At 39.1% G+C, this 21393-nt stretch overlaps 1 long non-coding RNA gene across 1 annotated transcript; it reads right to left on the reverse strand.

Moving 5' to 3' along the window:
• Positions 1-8581: 8581 nt before the first annotated feature.
• Positions 8582-16709, reverse strand: LOC134474624 (uncharacterized). The gene is made up of 4 exons (XR_010045499.1): positions 16525-16709; positions 13904-14051; positions 12938-13131; positions 8582-11688 (listed from the first exon to the last, which is right to left on the reverse strand). It is a non-coding gene; the product is annotated as an uncharacterized LOC134474624 (long non-coding RNA).
• Between the last annotated feature and the right edge of the window lie 4684 nt (positions 16710-21393).

Here is a 21393-nt window from a genome sequence, read left to right on the forward strand (position 1 = left end):
ATTAGTCAATGATACATAAGAGACTTCTTGGGTATTTGATAAGGGTGCTTGATTAAAATGGATATTTTATGTCAAAAGAGAAATTCAGATTATTGCAAGGATGTCATAATACAATAATATGTTTGGTTCTGATTTCTGATTTACTATGTAAAATATGTCAATGTTAACACTGTAGGTATTCAAATGTTAAAATATCCATGGATAGTAGAAAATATATTTCACTTAATGTTCTATGGTGTTTCATGTTTAGATAAAATAGTAATGTTAAGCTCACTGCCTCTAATGTATTGTATTGTGATCAATCTTTTCTTCTGGATGCCCAACAGCTAAGGTTTAGGACCAAAAATAAGAGACACAGATGGGCTAAATGGTTAGCCAATATTTTGTCCACAGCACTTCAAGCTTGGAGGAGACTCAGGATGTAAAATAAATCCTGCTTTCATCATCAGAAGATAACCAGTGAGTACATAGCATTCTGATCAGTAAGATGATGAGACCACAGAGAAAAGTGACCTTTGATGCAAGGTGTGCCTAAGGAGAGTCACGAGTCACCAGAAAAATCTCCTAAGTTTTCACAGAAATCAACATGGTCAAGCAAGGGCCATGAATCTTCCAGGTGGCCGACACTGACAGAAGAGATATGAGGAGCTATGAATGGTTATAAGAACTGTCCTTGATAGGAAGTAATGAACCAATTTTCCTTAGTGTAATCCTTATGTTAGCTTGTTCTTGAACCTTCTGCAGAAAAGTCTGGACTCGGGAGGTACAGTGCAATTCTAGAATATTGTCTGTTTGTGAATCTCGTATCACTAACATCATCTGACAATTGCTATCTATGCTGGTAATTGACTACCATTATGGATGGATGGACTGTGCAGTAGTGGGAGCTCTAACACAAATTCTCCATCTTCAGCTGGGCACCCATCTGTGTATCAACCAAACAAAAAGGAGGGACATGTTGGAGCCATTGAAGCTGAATACTCATGCAGGGCTGTGATGCGGCACAGGCATGATTGAACTGAGAATCCAGAGATGCCTCAAGTGGCAAGATACGCCACATTGAGGCCACCTAGACACTTTCTGTGGGATAGTTCTCTGAAGTTACCATCGTCTGTTGCTTGGAGTGGGTCTTGAACCTCTCCCAAGATCCTGTTCAGGTTTCCTCCATTGTCCACTCAACTCCTGCCTGCATGAGGTCTGCCAGCTGGCTAGCAGAGTGATGAGCTCTGCCAAGGATATCTCTCCTCCAGCAGCCCTGAAGACCATGCTGTGTTTCTCATTTCTTAGAGTCTTTTTGGTACACCTTTTTGGCATCTTGGTTTCTAGGAAAAGACTTCAACATGAAACATAAAATGTATCTGTTTTAAGACTCAGCACTGAAATCTGGTATTGTTTTATGATGACAGGAAAAAGTATCAAACCTGTTTAAGACAATTCATGAATGCTAAAGCTGTTATATTCCACTGTATTTTTTTTTTGGTTCACCAATGCCAAATCCTCTTACATGACACAACTTTCCTCAAGACAATTATTTCCACTCCAATCAATGACCTACATATGAATTATTTTCTGTAGGACACACACACAGACATGCAGGTTTTATGATATGTGTCCTCTTCTTCATCCGGAAGAAAAAATAAAAAATCCAGAGCCATCCCATGCCTGAGAAGAGAAATAGAAAGCTAATATGGCCTTGCTGTGAGCTGGTGAATGTCATATGGGGAATGGTAGGGGAAACTAGCCAATGTGCCCATGTTGTGATTCTCTGGAAGCTCTTCTGGTTCTCTGAAGAAAAACAAGACAGTAACTTGCACTTCCTGTGAGCTAGCCATTGCATTGGCAGGGAGATGAGCACCACAGTCACCTCCTCCCACCACCAACAGTCTGACTGGTTTAGAGCACATACTGAGTTGATAGCAATGGAGCTATAATAAAACTTAATCTTTGTATTACTTGATTGGCTTTGCAGCCTAAGGCTAGTATTCTTAAGCATGTATTTAAATTGGGAAATGATGGTAAAAGAAGTTCCAAAAACTGCATATCTTTATGGAAATTAAATATTACTCTTCTAGACATCCAACGGGTGGCAGATTAAATAAAGGAAGAAACTTAAAAATATCTACAACCTAACAAGAACATAGATGCAAAATCCTGTATCTTATGGGACTCAATGAAAGAAATCCAAATAGTTAAATTTATAGTAGTCAAATTTCACATCAGGGAATAGAAAGAACACAATGTTGTATCTCATTCTTCCAGATGAATGGCAAGACAAACACAAATCCCATACAAGGGAGGAAATTATAAGACCAGACAAGAAATTCATGCAATGCAGAACAAGAAAACAATACAAATAATTAATGAATCAAAGAGGTGGTTCACTGAAAGAATAAACAAAATTGATAAACCCTTAGACAACAATATCACAAAAGAAAAAATAAAGACTGAAAACCATGCACTGAGGAATCAGAAGAATAAAATAATTACAGATGCTGTGAAAATTCAGAAGATCATCAATATCTACTTGCAAAGCTTATACTTTCATAGGTTAGAAAATATAGAAATGCACTGATTCCTAGAAACATATGAAATGCCAAATCTGATCCAATAAGATATAAAAATTCTAGAAAATATATTATCAGATTATCAATGAGAATGAAGATCTAATTAAAAATTTATCAGATGCTGGGCATGGTGGTGCAGAAATTGGTAGGCTGTGGTACAAGGATTGTTGTGAGTTCAAGAATAAACAACGCTACAAAGTAAGCTCAAGGCCAACCTGAACTGAATAATGAGAGCCTATCTCATGAGAAAATTAAAAAAAAGAAAAACAATGACAACAGAAAAGCAAATGACCAACATAAAAAAGTCTAGGTCCTGATGGATTTACTGCTGAATTCTACAATAAATGTAGAAAAAAATTTAAGGCCACTGCTGTTTAATGTCATTGAAAGAGAAGCTGTTCTCCCTAACTCATTCCTGGAAGCAAGTATTACCCTGATACTAACACCAGAGAAAGACACAACCAGAAAAAATAAACTATAAAACAGTTTTCCTAATGAACAAGATGCAAAAATCCTTAACAATATACTAGCAAAGTGAATGTAGCAAATCATCAAGAAGATTTTAAAACCTGATCAACTTGGATTCATCCTAAGAAGTCAGGGATGTTTCAGTACATGCAAATCAACAAATTTAAATGTCATATCAACACAGTCAAAAACAAAAGTCACATGGTGATCATCTCAATAAATGCACAATAAGATTCTTATAAAATCAAGCACTGATTTGTGATAAAAAGCCTACAGTAAATAATGACAGATGACCTTTACCTCAAGCTGATAAAATCAAACAATGACATGGCTGGAGATTTAGCTCAGTACCATAAGCACCTGCCTTGCAATTGTGTGGTCATGAGTTTGGTCACCAGTACTGATTTTAAAAAAAGACAAAAAAATCAAACAATGAGAAAAAAATTCCAGCATCATACTAAATAGAGAATAACTGACAAATTTGATTTTACAGTTATGAAAAGGACATGGATCACTACTATGACCATTCCCATTCAATATAGCTCTGGAAACATTAGGCAGACCAATTAGACAAAAGAGAGAAATAAGAATAAATATATAATAGAAAGTAATTAAACTATCATTATTCACAGATGATATGATATTGTAAATAGAAGATACCAAAGACTCCACCAAAACAGTCCTAGAATTAATATCCAAATTCAATAATGTAGCAGGGGACGTAGTTGACAATCAAAAATCAATATCATTCCTGTACACAATCAACAAACTCACCGAGAGAAATTACAGAAACCACAGCCTTTACAATAGTCTCCCAGAAAACAAAATACATGGAAAGAACCTAATGAAGAAAGTAAAGGACTTACATATTGAAAATTATAGTACTTTGGAAAAAGATATTGAAGAGATTATCATAAATAGAAAGATATTCCTTGCCCATTCTGTGCATTGTCTTTTCACTCTGTTAGTGATTTCTTTTGATGTAGAAATATTTGTTAATAAGATGGGGTCCCAGTGGCTGATACTTTAAAATTTGTATTTTGTTCATGAAGCCTCATTAGTGTTTCTGTTTTAATATTTAGATCTAATCTAGCTTGACTTTTGTTTTTTTTATAGTGATAGACATGTCTCCAGTTTAACTCTTCAGTATGAGAAAAGTCATTTTCTTCAGCACCATTTATTGAAGAGGCTATCTCTCTTCCAGTGAACATGTTTGGCTCCTTTGTCAAACACAAAGTAGCAGAGTGTGTTTGGAGTTCTATTCGCATCTTCTAGTCTTTTTGGTTCATTCTCAGGTCTGTTTTTCTGACATAACTATGCTGATTTTCTAATAGTGGCTTTCTAGTATTATAGCAAGTCAGGAATTGTGATGCTTCCTGACTTGCCTTTGTTGCCCAGCAATGTCTTTGGTGATCTAGAGCATTTCTATTTCCAGATGAATTTTAGAACTGTTCTCTCTACATTTGTGAGCTATCCTAGTTGTATTTTGGAGGGCAATGCATTACATCTATATGACAGTTTGCAATAAGATTTTTTGAGTTTTCTCCATATCCTTGAAGGTAGTTTTACTGGTCTCTTATACTCACCACCTGAAACATAATAGGTATGATCTTAAGAGTTTCAAACTTTTGAGTTCTTCTTCCCAAGGATATCCACAATAATAGGATATTTTTTCTGTTTCTTTGAGACATGTTTTCCCCATGCAGTTCAGGTTGACTGTGGACTCACGTCTTAGTCCAGTCAATTCACACTGATTATCCTACTTCAGCTTCCCAAGTTCTGGGATTACAGGTGTGCACATAAAACTTGAAAGAATTCCTGGTGTTATTTGAAACCTGAATAAACAGTCATGAGATACACATGTATTCATTAACTGCCATTCCCTTAAAGTAAAAGTGTCCAATATAACACAAAATATCATTGGAGTGTAGGGAATCAGAAGATGCGTTTCTATCTCTTATGAGCCCTGGATGCCAGGATAGACTACTGCAGAAACAGGAAATGTCACAGATAGGAATATGAATGAAATGTGAGCATTAGTATTAAGAATTCAGAGAGTATTGTATTTAAGGATGATGAGAAAAAGACCAGTGGAAAGCAATGAGAGTCCTGGGGAGCTTCACTTGTCCTGACTATAGATCATGCTTTACTATAAGGATGAACATCATAAACAGTGAAATATTCAAACATTATGTGCTTTTGACCCTAGAAAATATTGAGGCCTGGCACTGTAGCTCAGCTGTATTGTAGCCTGGCATAACAGATGCCATCTTGCACCCTGCATTTATCTAGTGCTCTGTATTAGATCCAAGAAAATGAAAAATCACTCAGGGTATAAGTTCCATGAGAAAAGCAAAAGGAGCTGTACCCAAGTAAAAAAAGTAACATGCTAAGAAAAAAAGCAGGATACAGGTGTCAACCAAAAATTAATTTAAGATTCTAGCTAAATTGTTTCCAACAGGATGTCTTCTGTGATTCTCTCTTTTAAAAATGCCAAACTTTCCAGTTCAGAGCCAATTGTTTAGATTCTGAAATGGGGAAGGGGATCTGTATAAAAGTGGCTTTGAGCTCCAATATTTAAATTCCAAATTTATTCTCTGGATGCTTGGATTCCTGTACTGTTGTTCACAAACTCATTTCAACATGCAGAAAGATTACTGACAGAAGCAACCCTCTGGATTAAATGTCAGTGCCCCTGAAATGAAAGAATAATGCTGAAAAGGAGGGAAGAAAATGACCAACACCATGTGTTATGATGACCACCTCTTTTCCACAGCATTAAAGAGGCTGAAACAGGAGAATGGCCATGTATTCAAGGACAGTCTAACCTACGAAGTGAGTGAAAGGCCAGCCAGAACTACAAAGTGAGACTACATCTTTCAAAACAAAAAAATAAAAATGAAAAAAGAAAAAAACCAAGGGAGAGAGAAAGACTATTAAAGGAAAACAAAAATAATAGAGCTGAATGAAAGCTGATCTAAATTGGCAGTTATGGAATGATGTTGCAGCAGACAGCTGGCCATGTAGTGGCATCCTGGCAGCTGTGATAAATACAGAGTTAGGAATGGTACCTATTGTGCTATAGCACAACAGTGAACTCCTTCCTCCAATAAATCTGCAATTTGCTCGAATGAAGAGGTCCAAAAACTCATTGAAATCTTAAACTCAGAGCAAGCACGTAGCTTCATGCAAAGGCTTTCGAAGATTTCTTTGACCACTAAGCTCAAAACCCAGCCCAACATCTTCAGCTTCTATACATGACTATTACCAATGTTTAATTTACCATTGACATATTTAATTAAAACTCTTGTTAATCTACATCTTCACAAATGAAATTATTTTCTTTCTCTGCAGTTTAAAACACTGTTTTTTTTTAGGTACGGGGGATCAAACTCACAACTTAGCACTTCCCAGGCAGGTGCTTCTGCATGCTGAGCTAAACCCCTGACCTCTATTGAATAATATTTTATTAAATGTATAAGCATCACATTATCCAGTCAAATGGTATTGTGATTTTACTACAGGAGGTCAAAGTAGAGAAAAATTGATATACAGTCAGAGAGGAATTGGAACCTGAAAGGTGTCAACATAAAATACTAACACAACAATCCCTCTACAGGCTCAGCTGAAGAAAGCCAGACATAAAAGTGAAGATGCAGTGACCATGTCTACATGCCTCCTGAAGAGAAAACAATAGCTTGAAATGTACTACAGTTATCACTACTTCCTCCATGAAGTCCAAATAGGCATCAATTACATACTCAATGACCAGAACAACTGGACTATTTTTCCCACAAAATTCCTTTGTTCTTTCAACATACTTTTTCTGGGTGACTTCTTCCCAGGTTAAATAATATTATTTGAGCCACTAACTACAAGCTTATAGGTTGATTGTAGTTTGGGACTCACACTGTAGCCACATTGTGACTTTGCTGCATAAATGACCCCTAACAATAGGTCTGTGACTTAAACACTGAAGAGCACTCCTGAGAATCCAGGGCTATTCTTCTCTCTTTTTTCCCAGAAAGCTTTTTGAACTTCTTTTGGTTTGTGACTTCATTCCTTAATGTTGTGAGCCAACAAACTTGGTGCATTTGACATCAAACAGGGCAAGATTATACTTGTCCTATTTCCATTTGAATATCAAACATCTGCTAAATGTTCCAAAACCTTTGCATGAAGCTACTTGCTTGATCTGCATTTTTAAAGACATATTTTGTCTTGAGGCCTGGCCTATAACAAGAGGTATCTGCTCCCCCATAGTTGCAAGGTGTCTGGGCTTCTGTGCTGGCCACTTCTAGGACCTGATCCTGTCTCCCTGGCTGTATATTTCTAACTAACTCAGCTGCCTGTGACAACAGGGCTGGGCCCTCAATGGAGCCAGAAAATAAGTTCAGATTGCTTCTAGCATTTGAAGAGACAATAACCTCCTGCTGTGGGCCAAATCTCAAAAGAACAGGCAAGGAAATACAACCAAGTGCTAAGAACCAACACTTCAAATAGTTCTCTGAGCACCCTGAGGAACTCAAGAGTCCCCATCTCAACCCGCTACAGGAAGTGTCCCTGCTCTTAAACAGGCCCACTTAGTATGTGACTTGCTCTCCCATTTGCTCCCAATTTAACCAATTTTACCTGAGAAATTAACCTTATTGGTTGACCACAGTCTTATCCCGCCTTATGCTAATGTTCAAAATTCCTATTTTTTCCCTCCTGTGACCCATCTGACCTCATGGTTTAACTCTGTACAAGCTCCTCAAAAAGACAGAGTCATTGGCAACCCACTCAGGACACCTTCTGTCTCTCAGAAGCTTTCCTTCTCCCAGTAAATTTGTTCCATTCTTAAACTCCATCATTCCTAAAATCCATTCTTTAAATTTAGAGAACACAAATGCATACCAGACATATAGTAGGTAAGGAGTTTCATTACCCTATACCATTAACCTGAACCAAATTAACATGACTATACTATATAATGTCTGAAATTTGCTCCTTCTCCTGCAGTTTTAAGTGATTAATACAAATCACAGTGATTGTAGTCCTGGCAATATCTAAATTGTATACATCAGTCATTATTAATGTTAAATAATTGGTTTGAGTGTATTATTTAGCAAGAACTAGACATTGCCATTGCAGTAGGTTATATCTTATTAAAGAGAAGATTCACCTATAATTGTTCAGAAAAGTTTCTACACAATTTTTCATTAGAAAAACTGTGTATTTTTGTCAGTTTCTAGAAGGCTTCTATTATATTATTGAAAGCTGTCTGTAGGTCTCTAGGACCTTGGCTGTATTTTGATGCATATTTGTGTTTTGAAATTTATATGAAGATTTATTTTTATCTTAGGATTAAACTTACTGCATTGACACTGATAGAGTGAAGCAACAGCCCACTGCATTAATTTCCATTTGGTCCTCGTGGCATTTAACATGAGAATTATTGAAGAGCTAAATTAGCTTCATAGATACACAAGATTCAGTACTGTTTCTGAAAGAGTTTTGGCTGAGACAGGACATTGTAGCCAGTGAGGCAGAACCAAGGAGCTCCTATCTCCCCCACCCCTAGGAAATTACCTGTGACTCCAACTTCCCTGCACCTAGGAATTTACCTATGGTGCCAAACAAAGACCAATGGACTACGTGTGCATCCCTAATGCCCCCTCAGGTTCCACCCCAAACCTAGGTTGCTTATATGCCCCCATGCCATGAGTCCATGAGAGAGAAAGCCTGACTCCAATGGTTAGGGGGTTTTTGTTTTCTCTCTTCGCATTCTCAGAATAAAGGCCTCTTTTGTTTTATACTTCTCATCTTTTGGATGTACTATATAATCTTATCAGTTAGGATTTTGTGGCCCAATAGAGAAGCAGAATATAAGAAAAAGTAAAAGTGTCCTTTCCATTTAAAGAATGTAGAGGGGAGCCTACAGCCACCAAGGGTTTGCCTTTTTTTCTGACTGATTATGGGATTATGGAGAATATGTGAAATTTTGCTCTATGTGGTTCCTGGCACTGACATTGATGTCATGCAAGGAGCTGATAGGAATTTTCTTTGGGCCTCTGGGAAAGGAATGAGGAAGTTGTATTCAGGGAAAAAAAGACGAAGTAGCCATATGGGTAAGCATGGCTGATTTTGTAAGATCACCATCATGAAGAAGACCCCAAGGAACCAGCTCTCATGAAAAATCAAGCGGTTTTATTATCTGCGCATGCGAGGGACTCTCTGACCGCACTCCAGTTGGGAGAGGGGAGAGTGCCCGGGTAAGGGAGTGCAGAGTATATAAAGCCGAAAACCACAAAGCAAGCATTGGTTACAGAAGCAGATGGCATTGGTGTTTTGAAAACTCATATCCTGTCTTGCATGGTTGATATTTCACAATGCTCTTATTTTTGAGGATGTTGGACCACAACTTCCCTATCAGGCCAAAATATCTAGTTGTTCTGACCATGTGACAAGGCAAGAGGGGTTTCCAGAATGTTTTAACACTTCGTTTCCCCCTTTTCTTGTGAGGATCTCTAATCCTAGAGATTATTAGTAGGTATTGGATCATATTGGTATCCCAAGACCATCATCTTTACCTGGGAGACCTGGGATAGCACCAGATGTGTAATCTTGTTTAAAACGCAAGGGCCAATGGTAAGGAATAAGAGCAAAGCAGCTAAAGGGCCTAGGAGGGGGACAGCATAAGGAACTAGCCCTTGCCATAGGGAAGAGAAGGACGTCCCCAAAGAGTATTTTTTTTTCTCTAGTTTTGATATTTTCTCTGAGTTTGGACATGGCGTCTTTTATTATGCCTGAATGGTCAACATAAAAACAGCACTCTTCTTTTAGAGTGGCACATAGGCTGCCCTCCTTTAGGAGGAGTAGGTCTAGTCCCCTCTTATTTTGGACAACTACTTTAGCTGACAAGTCTATATGTTCTTGAATGACCTGTATGGTACTAGATAATTTCTGTATATCACTAACAATCTGGTTGGAAGGTTGGACAAAAACCCCTACTACTGTTGCCCCCAGACCTAAGGCTCCTGATATCTCTAAGCCTATCAATAAGGAATAAATTGAATTGCCCTCTTTGAGTGGCCTGTGATGTAATCTAAACTAGGAATGGGGACAGGCTCATCCCCGGGTAGGATCTCTATATCAGGCAACAGGACAGCTGTTACACATATCCCTATCCAGTTAGTTGGGAGGAAATTATAGGCCATATTTCCTCCACAAATAAATACTTGTCCTTTGGCAGGATAAAGGAGGTAGTCCGGTTAACTATGGAACTAAAATTAGTAAATGTGATGAACTCCACATCAAAGTTGGAGGTATCATTATGAAAACCTCCTTGGAGACAGAGAGTGTCCTTAAAGTCTACTGGTTGTACTCTAAAGGGGGGACCAGCACTAAAATTTAAGTAATCTTGTTTCTCCAGTGTAGCCAGAGAAACACTGTTGGGGATGGCAAGGGGTATGGGGGAGCCCTGTGCCATGCATAACCAGCAATTCTTCAGCCAAATTTGGGTTGGAAGCATTTAAGGCTTTATGAGTGACCTCTAGAATATCATAAGTTTGAGCGTCCAGACCAACTCCCCACGATTTATGCAGCTTATTTTTATTAGCAGCTTTACTTGTTCTTCAACCACCAGAGTTTTTTTTTTTTTTTTTTTTTTTTTTTTTTTTTTGGATCTTATCGTGTGGCCTGCCCCTATCAGACACATGTATAGGGCCACCATGCCCCAGCTCACTGATTATCAACCATGTTAAGACATGAGGCTTGGGCATACATAGAACTTCCTATCACTGTCAAATATGTCGACCAATCACCTTTAACCCTTTTAGCCTTTGTCCTCATAAGCTCAGCAGTGAAGTAAGTTTTGCTATCTATGCTATACATTCTTGTACAGAGTCATAGCAGTAGGAATGCATTTTTGAATACTAAGAACAATTCTGATGGCATGGCCCTCACTGGCTGCCTTTGTTAGGTATCACACAGGGGCTTTATCATTTACATCCACCTTTTAGTCAAACCCCCTGTACCTGAGGGTATAGCTACAAGGAATGTTAACTTGCGCTCACAATCTGTCCGAAAGACTGTATGTATACAGTTTATCATTTGTGTTGGAAGGATCTCGATACATGTTTCCTATTGTATGTATAATTCCCCCAGTTGGTGTCTTTACCTTTAGTAATATAACCCCCTCCACAATCACAGGAGCTCCCACATAAAGATCTTAACAATTGTTCTTTGCTTACAGGGGGACCAAAGCCGCCATGCAAGGTCGGCATCAATGTTATAAAAATCAAAGCAAGCAAGCTAGAAAAGTTCATGACCAGCATAATCTTAGTCAATTTTAACTTTAAGGGGTTACCAGTCTGCTATGTAGTCTACTGAGTAAGTCCTTCGTTGTCCACTGTTTCCAGTGGCTTTACGTGAGTGTAGTGAATCTATGCAGTTTTTTCTGCTACCTTGATGGCAGTGGGGGTACTGAGCACCATGGTGAAAGGTCCTTCCCGGCGGGGTTTGAGAGAGTCACAGTGGTGACATTGCCCCAAGACTGGAGTCCCTGGCTTGATCGGCACCTTGAGAGGTGTCTCTGAAGGCAGATTCAGGTGTTTTTGTCTAGTATAAACAGCTGGTGGGTTGAAGTCAACATGGGTTGGAGAGTCTGTCAGGACTTAATGAGATCTTGATTAGTTATTTTAGCTAGTTTATTTTCTGGCAATCTTGGAACCAATGGCAAGGGCCTCCCAACATGGCTTCAATGGGGGAAATTCCAGAAACATATGGGGTACATCTAGCTCTTAGTGCAAAGGGAAGAAGGCTCACCCAATTATCACCAGTTTTTGAAGATAGCCTAGCTAAAATGTCCTTGAGACTTTGGTAAATACATTTTACTTGTCCTGAGCTTTGTGGCTGATAGGCATAGTGGAGTTTTAATTAATTTTTAATGCCTGGGCTAACTTTTGGGTGACCCAGGCTATGAAAGCCAGGCCATTATCAGTCCCCATTGATAGTGGGAGGCCAAATCAAGGTATGATCTCATACAATAGCCTTTTAACTACCACTAAGGCTGACTCAGACTTAGTAGGGAAATCCTCCACCCAGCCAGTAAAAGTGTTTATTAATACCAAGAGATAGCAGTACCCCTGTAAATCAGGCTTTACCATGCCATGAAGTCTACTTTTCAATGTTCTCCTGGAACTATTTTTTAATGTCAGGTGGTCTCCAGCATAGAGCTCTTGGCTGAGTTGACTAACAATCACTGTGGGCATCTGGAGCTCAAGGAGGTGGTCAGTTTGCAGAATTTTGGAATAAAAAACCAAGTTCTGAACAATTCCATAAGTTTAGTTTTCTCTAAACTAGTAGTCTGGCGAGCCCAGTGTAACAGCTCCCACCCTAGTGCCTCCAGTAACAGTACTTGTTTATCAGGTAACTGGTATCAGCCCCCAAGGATGGGGGACTTTACTCCTAGTTGAGGTGCTAACTGTAGGTCCTTTTTTTGTGTAGACTGGTTCTGACAAGGTTGGAGGGACTAGCATCAGAGCAGTTACTTTCTTAATTGGCCCCTCTGATGTGGTTGCTATTTTTTGAGTGGCTTGATCTGCCAAACTGTTCCCTAAGGTGACAGTGTCATCTCCTGTCTGGTGAGTCTTCTAATGAGTAATAGCATCTCCTTGAGGCAACCAGACATCTGTCAGCAAGTCTAGAATCTGTGGAGCATTTTTAATCTTAGTCCCAGCTGAGGTTAAGAGACCTTGCTCTGATAGATGGCTCCATGTACATGTACAGTAGCAAAAGCATATCTACTGTCAGTTAAAAAGGTTTACCCTCCTTCCCATAGCTAGTTTTAGCCTCTCAGTCAAAGCAACAAGCCCCGCCTTTGTGGCAGAGGTGCCAGGTTCTACCTGCTTAACCCAGAGTACCTCCTTTATGGTGGTCACTGCAGCCCGGGCCATTCATTTGCCATTCGGGATGAAGCTGCTTTCATCGATAAAATAGTTGTCCCAAAAGCTGGTTGGTAAGATCAGCCCGTAGGTTCTGCTCAGTTTAAGGATGTCAGCACACTCATGGAGAGGTGTCTTTTTTTCCTCCAGGTCATCATCAGGCATAAGGGTGCCTGGGTTTAAAAATGAAGAAGTCTTGAATATCATTGACTCTGGGTCTAGAAACAAGGCTTGACAGTGTAGAATTCTAGCATTCGAAAGCCCCCCCCCCTTATTTTTCCAGGAGGGGTTTTGATAAGAGTCTCTAAACTGTGAGAGGTTACCACAGAAATCACTTGCCCAAAGTGAGTTTCTTCGTCTCCTTAAGTAACATTGTCACATCAGCTAGTATTCTTAGGCAAGGGGGCCATACTCCTATCACTGGATCAAGTCTTTTGGAGAGGTAGGCTATAGGCCTCTTCCAAGGGCCATTGTCTTGTGTTTGGACTTCTTTGGCAATGCCCTTGAGTTTGTCTATGAACAAGGTGAACGCCTTGGTAACATCAGGGAGCCCCAGGGCTGGGGCCTCTGTCAAGGCCCGCTTGAGCTGCTGGAATGCCTGTTCACATTTATCAGTGTAGTTCAGTGTTTTGAGTTTCTCCCTTATAGGAATCATATAGAGGTGAGCTTTTCAGTAAAATTTAGCCTACAGCATCCAAACGCCCCCAGAAACTCTCATCTGTTTTTTAAAAATTTTTTCTCATAAAGCAGTTCTAACACGTTGGTTATTTTTTTGTTCATAGCTTTTTGTAAATTTTCCAGTTCTAAAAGACCTTTTGTGCTATCTCTATTAATTGGCTGAGGGGCATTCCCTGAAACCTCTCAAACCTTTGCAATTTTTGTCTAACATGTGGGGCCCACTGAGTTGCAAAGAGAACAACTGGTGATACTGGGAAATCTCCTTACCTCTGGATGTCCAATCGGGGTCGGACAAAAGGAGAACATGGTTTTGGCACTCTGGATCAGAGAGCCGGCTTCATTTGGATGGCACATTGCTTATTTTTTTTCTCCCAGGATGTCACGAAGCAGGCCATCATTTTACTGAAATTATATTCTTAACAAAAAAAGGACTTTTTTATAGGTAACAAAGTTGTGCTGCATAATCTCCCAGATATTTATACCAATGCAGATACTTATAGCACATGTATCTTATCTCTAGTATTACCTATAATCTCATTTCAATGGAAACATTTTGCAGCAAAGTACAATCTTATGAATACTTCTACCAAAACTGATCTAATACTGTCAAATTCTGAACACATTTTCTTCTGGTCAAACCTGTTATTTGTAGTACTATAAACCAAGACAAATAAAATTCACATCTTATTGAGCCTTCTACAATTTACAATATACCACCGAAGCTAAGCTTTTATCTTTTTTTTTTTTTTCACATTCTGGCACAGCCAGACATTTTTACTTGAAGAAAGAACACTTTTATTTTGTCTCCTCTTTTTACTATTACTAGTCAATTACCTTTCCTCTCGCTTCTCAGACAACATCAAAACTCTTAACAAAACCCTTGAAGTGAACTTTTAGTAGTCTAAAACATACTTAATTATTTTATGTGTTTTTACCACATAATTTTTTTAATAATGCTGTATTTTTAAAATTAAAACTGTAGCCTTTTAACTGGCTCAAACATAGTACTACCTGGTTTTTACTTGGTAAAGTTGATATGATTCTTAAAAACCATAAATATACATGTATATGTGCACATATGTTTACATTTTAACCAGAAAGAAAAATACTCTTTTTAAAAGGCATGCTGAGCTTGCAAGCAATCATTTGAAGACTTACATATTAAACAAGGTGAAGACTTACATATTAAACACACAAACAAAGGTTGCTTCATGCATAGTTTGGTGAGCTAAAGGAAATAATTCTTACTATGAACCTTGAATCTAATAAGCCATATGGATCCTGCAACAGAAATGGGCAACACGCCCGTAAGTTAGCAACAAATTTAAACAGGCAAACAATTCTAAATTACAAAAACTCTGAACATAATTATCTAAATCCTGTAGTCCATTTTGGGCTCGTAGAAGGGGTTCCTAGGAGAGAATGTTCAGTTAGATTTGGAGTAACCAAAAGGAGAAAAATTAGAACAAATGGACATACAAACAGACGTATAAGAGAAGACAAGCTGCAGCAAAATGGCCTTTGCTCAAAAATTAGTCAAATTTTGGGATCTGGAGGAATTAACAAATTAACCAATGGAGCAGTTCCCCACCCAGGGCAGAGTCACAAATGGCAAAAACAATTGACTCCGTCCTTGGGAGGTTTCACTCCCCAAATTAAATGCATCCCCTTCCTAATGGAGCGGTTCCCCACCCGGGGCAGAGTCTCAGATGGATGGAATTTGTCCAAAAAAGAACCAAATGACTCTGTCCTCGGGGGGTTCTCACTGGCAAATTGAGGGCATCCCGTCCAAATTACAAATTTACCATGGCCCAAACAAGCCCTCCAGAGTTCTTACTTTCAGATGTTCAGAAATGAGTCTGTGGACTTGCTCTCATCTCAGACCGAGCCCCCAAATGTGATAACTCAGATCCTGGTATGAAATTCAAGGAAGCAAGAAATTAAAATTAGGGAAGCAAAGCCTTTATTTCCAGGCCTGGTGACACAGCCTCCAGGAGCCAATTTGGAGACTGCACACCTGACAGCTAAAAGTCAGGGCTTTTATCTTGTAAATCCACAAACAGCTGCTGGTCACACAATGTAAGGAAGGGGATGGGGGTGTGATGCACTACAAAGCTGAAACAGCAATTAACAACCTTGGTTACCTTACTTTAGCACCTTTTACAACTGTTATTTGTAGAGGACAACAATGGTTAACATATCAATTAGGTAAGATTTTACAATTCTTTACACAGGAGAGCATTGATTAACATATCAATCCTTTACTCAGAGGGAAAGGAACACACAGGTATTGTTATGATACAAATGAAGCTATTACAATCTAATGCAATTAATACAATTTGTGACTGTAGAGAAGGGGGTTGTCAGGAGCTATTACCTCAGACCTTTGTTATATGGCCTTTTAGGAAGTTAAAACTTAACCTAGTTAGATTTGAAGGCGGAAAAGGAGGGAAAGCAGCAGGCAGGCTTATACAGAACAGGCTTTATGGCATGATAGTTAGGGGGCCTTAGGTTATTATAGTTCCCTTACTTTTGACCAATTAAGAGTAACACAAAGAGGGGTCGAGACACTTTGACCCATGACAAAAGAGACGAGAACAAAGACTGAGACAACAGAGAACACCAACAAGACAAAATACACCACATGTTCTGGCCGGTCACACTCACATGAGATCGGTGAATCCACCACCAATGAGAGGGCAAATAGACCCGTCCTAAAAAACTGGGAGTCTGAGGGACAAATGGACTCCCAAGAGAATCCTTTTGGGGCGTCCCCCAAAGAAACTACCCTATATTAGGATCGCGAGGTACGGGTCAGAAGTGATTTGGGGCAGTTAAGATGAACGATCGATCACAAAAATGAAACTAAAAGGAATGGCTGTATTTACCTTGAGAGACACTTTGTGGCCGTTGGGGCTGCCCTCAGCGAGGGGGGGGGGGCAGATCTCACTGGGGCCTCCAAATGTAAGATCACCATTGCGATGAAGACCCCAAGGAGCCAGCTCTCATGAAAAATCAAGAGGTTTTATTGTCTATGCATGCAAGGGACTCTCCAACCACACTCCGGTGGGGAGAGGGGAGAGAGAGAGTGCCCGGGTAGGGAAGTGCAGAGTATATAAAGGCGAAAATCACAAAGCAAGTGTCAGTTACAGAAGCAGATGGCTTGATGTTTTTGAAAACTCATCCTGTCTGGCAGGGTCGATAGTTCACGGTGCTCTTATTTTTGGGGACGTTGGACCACAACTTCCCTATCAGGCCAGGATATCTGGTTGTTCTGACCATGTGACAAGGCAAGAGGGGTTTCCTGAATGGTTTAACTCTTCAATTTGAACTTTAACTCTGATGAACTACCACCATGATGTCCTGTAATTTATTCTAGGGCAAAACACTTTCAAGTACATCCTGCAGTTTGAATTACAAAATGAAAATAAAGAATTTTTGCTATGTGTCTTCTTACACAGTTAGTGGTAAACAATTCACAAGAAAAGTATTTAGTCATTTCCTTAATGCATTGTACAAGTAAACAAACCTACAGATCAGTTCATTTTCAGAAAACAGAAGCAGCACTTACAGGCAAGGATAAAACCCTTCAGTGCAAGTGTCCCTTAAGAGGTGAGATCAACATTTAAGAATACAATCATCTACTGATTTCTTTGACTTCAAGAAAAAGAAAAATTTATAGTGGTATTGCTATAGGGGAATGAAACTCCTGGTCTACTATGCTGGTATGAGTTTGTGTTCTCTAAAGTAAAAAAATGAATTTTAGGAACAACAAAAGTCAAGATAATATACTTACTTGGAGAAAGACAGCTGAGGGAGAGATTGAATTCATCCTGAGTGGGTTGGCAAAGACTGTCTTTTCCAAGGATTTTATAGAGTAAAATCTTGTGGTGAGATGGGTTTAATTTGGAGAAAACTAGGAACTCAAAATGCAGATGAGCATAAGATGGGACAGATCTATGGTTGTCAATAAGATAAATAGTCCAGGTAAAGTTAATTAAATTGGAAACAAATGGGGAAGGGAGTCACTTAGAAAGCAGGCATTCTTAGGCAGCAGTGAATTTTCCCTTAGGAGGTTGGGAGGGTGACTCTTGATAGGAATTAATTACAATATCAGTCCTTAGGATATGGAGACATTTATTTGAATGGTGACTCCTGACTTCCTCAGAGTGCTAGGGAGGTATTTAGAATATCAGTCCTTAGAGTATGGATGAATTTGTTGATTTTTTTGTCTTGAGGCTTGGCCCATAGCAGGAGCTGTCCATTGTTGTAACCTAGTTCTAACCAATGGACCTCCTTTCTCTTCTGTATGTGCCATTTCAATAGAGATTAAAATTCCATCTCCAGTAAAGACTTACGTTTCAGCTCCTTGTAAATCCCCCTCCCCTCCCTTTTCTTTTTAGACTAAGTAAACTTTAAGTTTCAGTTTCTTGAAATCCCCCCAACCCCCTTCAGCCTATCTGCAATACAATGTGCTGTCTTTTAGAAAAGTTTAACAACAAGGAAGTTACCAAACTGGGTCAAAGTTTGCAACATTCCTGTGGTTTTTGGCTTTAAAACCCAACCTTTTTAGCTGTAAGGCTGGCAGTCTCCAAATTGGCTCCTGGAGATTACATTGCCAGGCCAGGCTTAAAATAAAGCCTTTGCTCCCAAATTTTAATTTCTTGCTTCCTTGGGTTTTATTCCTGAGTCCAAACTATCACATCCATCTTATTAATAGGTGCACGGTATCTAGGTTTCTGCATGGGCTCCTTGGAGGACCTAGCCCTGTCTCACAGCCAATAATATTTAACTAACTCAGCTTACTATAACAGTATTTTTCTGAAAATTGAATACAGATGTCTTGTGCTCTGGGTGAATAATCTGGGGATGACTGTGTGCAATGTATGTAGCAGTTCTGCGCCCTGATTCACATGTTCTGAAATTTAGTTTTAGTTTATTTTTTTCTTTTTATCCTTGAAATAAAATGGATGTGGAAATGAAAAGCCTGAAGTAAAGCGCTTTGGTACACATATTTCTCTGTGTAGCTGAGATCAACATTGTAGAAGACAGCCAGCTGCAGAACTCTCTGATTACAGTCTATCATTTGGGATCCTCTCTTGCAGGAAGGAGTCCTTTCTGGGTTTATTTTTGACTCAGAAGGAGGGCAGGAGAGCAGCAGTGAATCAGTGATGAATGTTCAATTAGGTGAGCCATGACAGGCCGTCTCTTGGGTCTCTTCCATTGTCTAGGCATTATTTACCTGTTTGGAGCACAAAACTGGGAGCAGAATACTTGCTGCATCTCATTTCCTGGTTTCAAAGTCCTGTGGCCTGATGAGAAAAGAACCTGGGAGACCCTCTAGCCACAGAATGGTGAGGCTTTGGATGAAAGGCCAGAAATAGGGTGGAATTGGGAGAATGCAGTTACAAGTGTTTAGAAGCAGTTCTGGTGTCTGCAGACACAGGTATTTAGATAGCTTCAGCTCCTGATGTATTCTAGCATTGGCTTTGGGTAATCTACTGTCCCTTTTTATTCCTGCTGGGAGTAAGCATGATTTTGTGTCCCCAGAACCCTGAGCTAACTAGGAGAGCAACAGAATTGGAGTATCATCTTTAAAATTCTCTATTACCCTGACACCTCCATTATAGCGGGCAGAGGAAGGAGCTTGGGCAGACCCTGACTGATGCATTTTGTAGCTGGAGCAGCAGTACTGAGCTTGGTCTCTGTTCTCATTGCAGTTAGCAGCAATCTTTAGGTTCTAAAATTCATAAATATCTGTAATGCAGGGCCTCATATCCACAACGGCTCTCCTTAAACTTGTGCTTTTTTGTATTCATAGGGATCGCCTAAATTTATGGTATATTCTCACATTTCCATCCTCATGACAGGTGTTGGCAAAATTCCTAATAATTCAGAGATGTGTAGTGATGTGGTTCAGTGGAGGAAGGCTTCCCAAACACTTGGTGAACTCCTGTGAATTACATAGAACAATGCAAAGAATTTCTGAACATACTTTTTGTTACCCACTTGCTCATAGACTATGTTTGTGAGAACAGCGATAGAAGTTTGAATTCTGACAAAAATGAAACTGATTTAAAAGTGTTATCAAGGGCAGAGTAAAGTGTGCTTGCTAAGGAAAAGTTCCAGAAAGGGCTGCCTGTTAGATCCTCATTGAAAAATTCCTAAATGTAGTCATTGGCATGAACATATACAGGTGATATTGTTCTGAATGGAAAGGAATATGGGTATCATTTCTGATTTAACAGCTGATTTAATAGCTTGGTTGATCATAGACAATGTTTAAATATGGAAATGCTCTGAAATGGCCTTTACTAAGTCATGTGAAGAAGATGTCCTAAATTGAAATTGTGCAGGAATATCAATAGTTTAGGCCTGAAGGGTTTCCTGCTTACGGTGGATCAGAAGAGCATAGAAAGGATGTGGAAGTGACTGGCAGGACACAGTATGCCAATAGCAGGACATAAAACAGAGAGGGTCTTCACTGAAAGTCAGGTATTCTTAGGGCAAGCATGAAGTTAAGGGTGGCTTATTGTTTCTTCCTTGAGGTGAATAACACCAGCTCTGGTAACAATCATTATTCCACATCTCTGTAAACCCATGAATTCTGTGTTCTTCACTTGAGATCCAATTTTGATTATCTCTAATTATGACCCAGTGTCATGAAAAGGAAAGTTGAATTTTTTTTGTACCAAGATTCGAACTCATGATCTCAAGCTGGCTATTTAGGTTTTCATGCTGCTGAGCTAAACACCCAGCTCTGAAAGTGTTTTCTGTATATTATGGATAATATCAACCTTGTTCCTCAGAAAATGTTGAACATTGTGGAATTTTTCTATATTGTATGGCTAATTTTTTAAAGCAAACCAAAAGTGACTTATGCAGTCACTTTTCAAGTTTTACATTGTCTGTGGGGTGTCTCAGTCAGGGTTTATCTATTTCAGACCGCTCTGTAACTTAGGCTAGCCCCAAACTCAAGGCAGTTCTCCTGCATGAGACTCCCAAGATATATTTCTTATATCTGAATGTAAAGTGATCACTTGGTGACACTGAGCTATAATTTGAAGCTTGTACCTGGTTTAATTGTTTATTCATTTTTTACATACAGCAGTTTTCTATGAACATTTGAGTTATTATTTATGTAACATATTTGATGTTATTTATGTTTTGTTCTATGAAACCAAATTTAAATATCAAAATGCTGCTTAAGTATATTAAGAACAAAGAACTCAGTGGCCTAAATGAGATTTGAAGAGATATCATTGGTAGTACATCAAAGTGATTGATGAGATATTTGTCTGTCTCTGTGCTTTATGGATGTTGATCCTGCAGGCTCCCACTATAAGCTCTGCTTTAGAGACAGTGAATAGGGACTCTTGCACTGACTCAGCGCAAGAATCAGTGCTCCTATTTGGCTGTAGCATTAGCAGTGAGTTCCAATCTAGTATTAAATGTGCTGTCTCAAAAAATGTGTATATACAAAAAATTAATGCCTGAGACATGGAATTAAGATTTGATGGAATCAGTCTCCATTCAGCTGTTTTGTTTGGATTTATTTGTTTAGTTTAGTTTTGTTTTATTGAAACAAGTTTTCTGTATGTATATCAGCTAGATTTGAACCCCTAACAGAGCTCAGAATTGCCCTAACCTCAAAGCAGCACTCCTATTTCAGCATCTTAAGTGTGGGGATTATCGATATGTTATTTTTACCCCAGAAAATATTGAGGCTTGTAACTTAGCCATGTTGTAGCTTGGCA

Source organism: Cavia porcellus, unplaced genomic scaffold (assembly GCF_034190915.1).
Source record: "Cavia porcellus strain 051 isolate PalLab524CR breed Dunkin Hartley unplaced genomic scaffold, mCavPor4.1 scaffold_34, whole genome shotgun sequence".
NCBI lineage: Eukaryota > Metazoa > Chordata > Mammalia > Rodentia > Caviidae > Cavia > Cavia porcellus.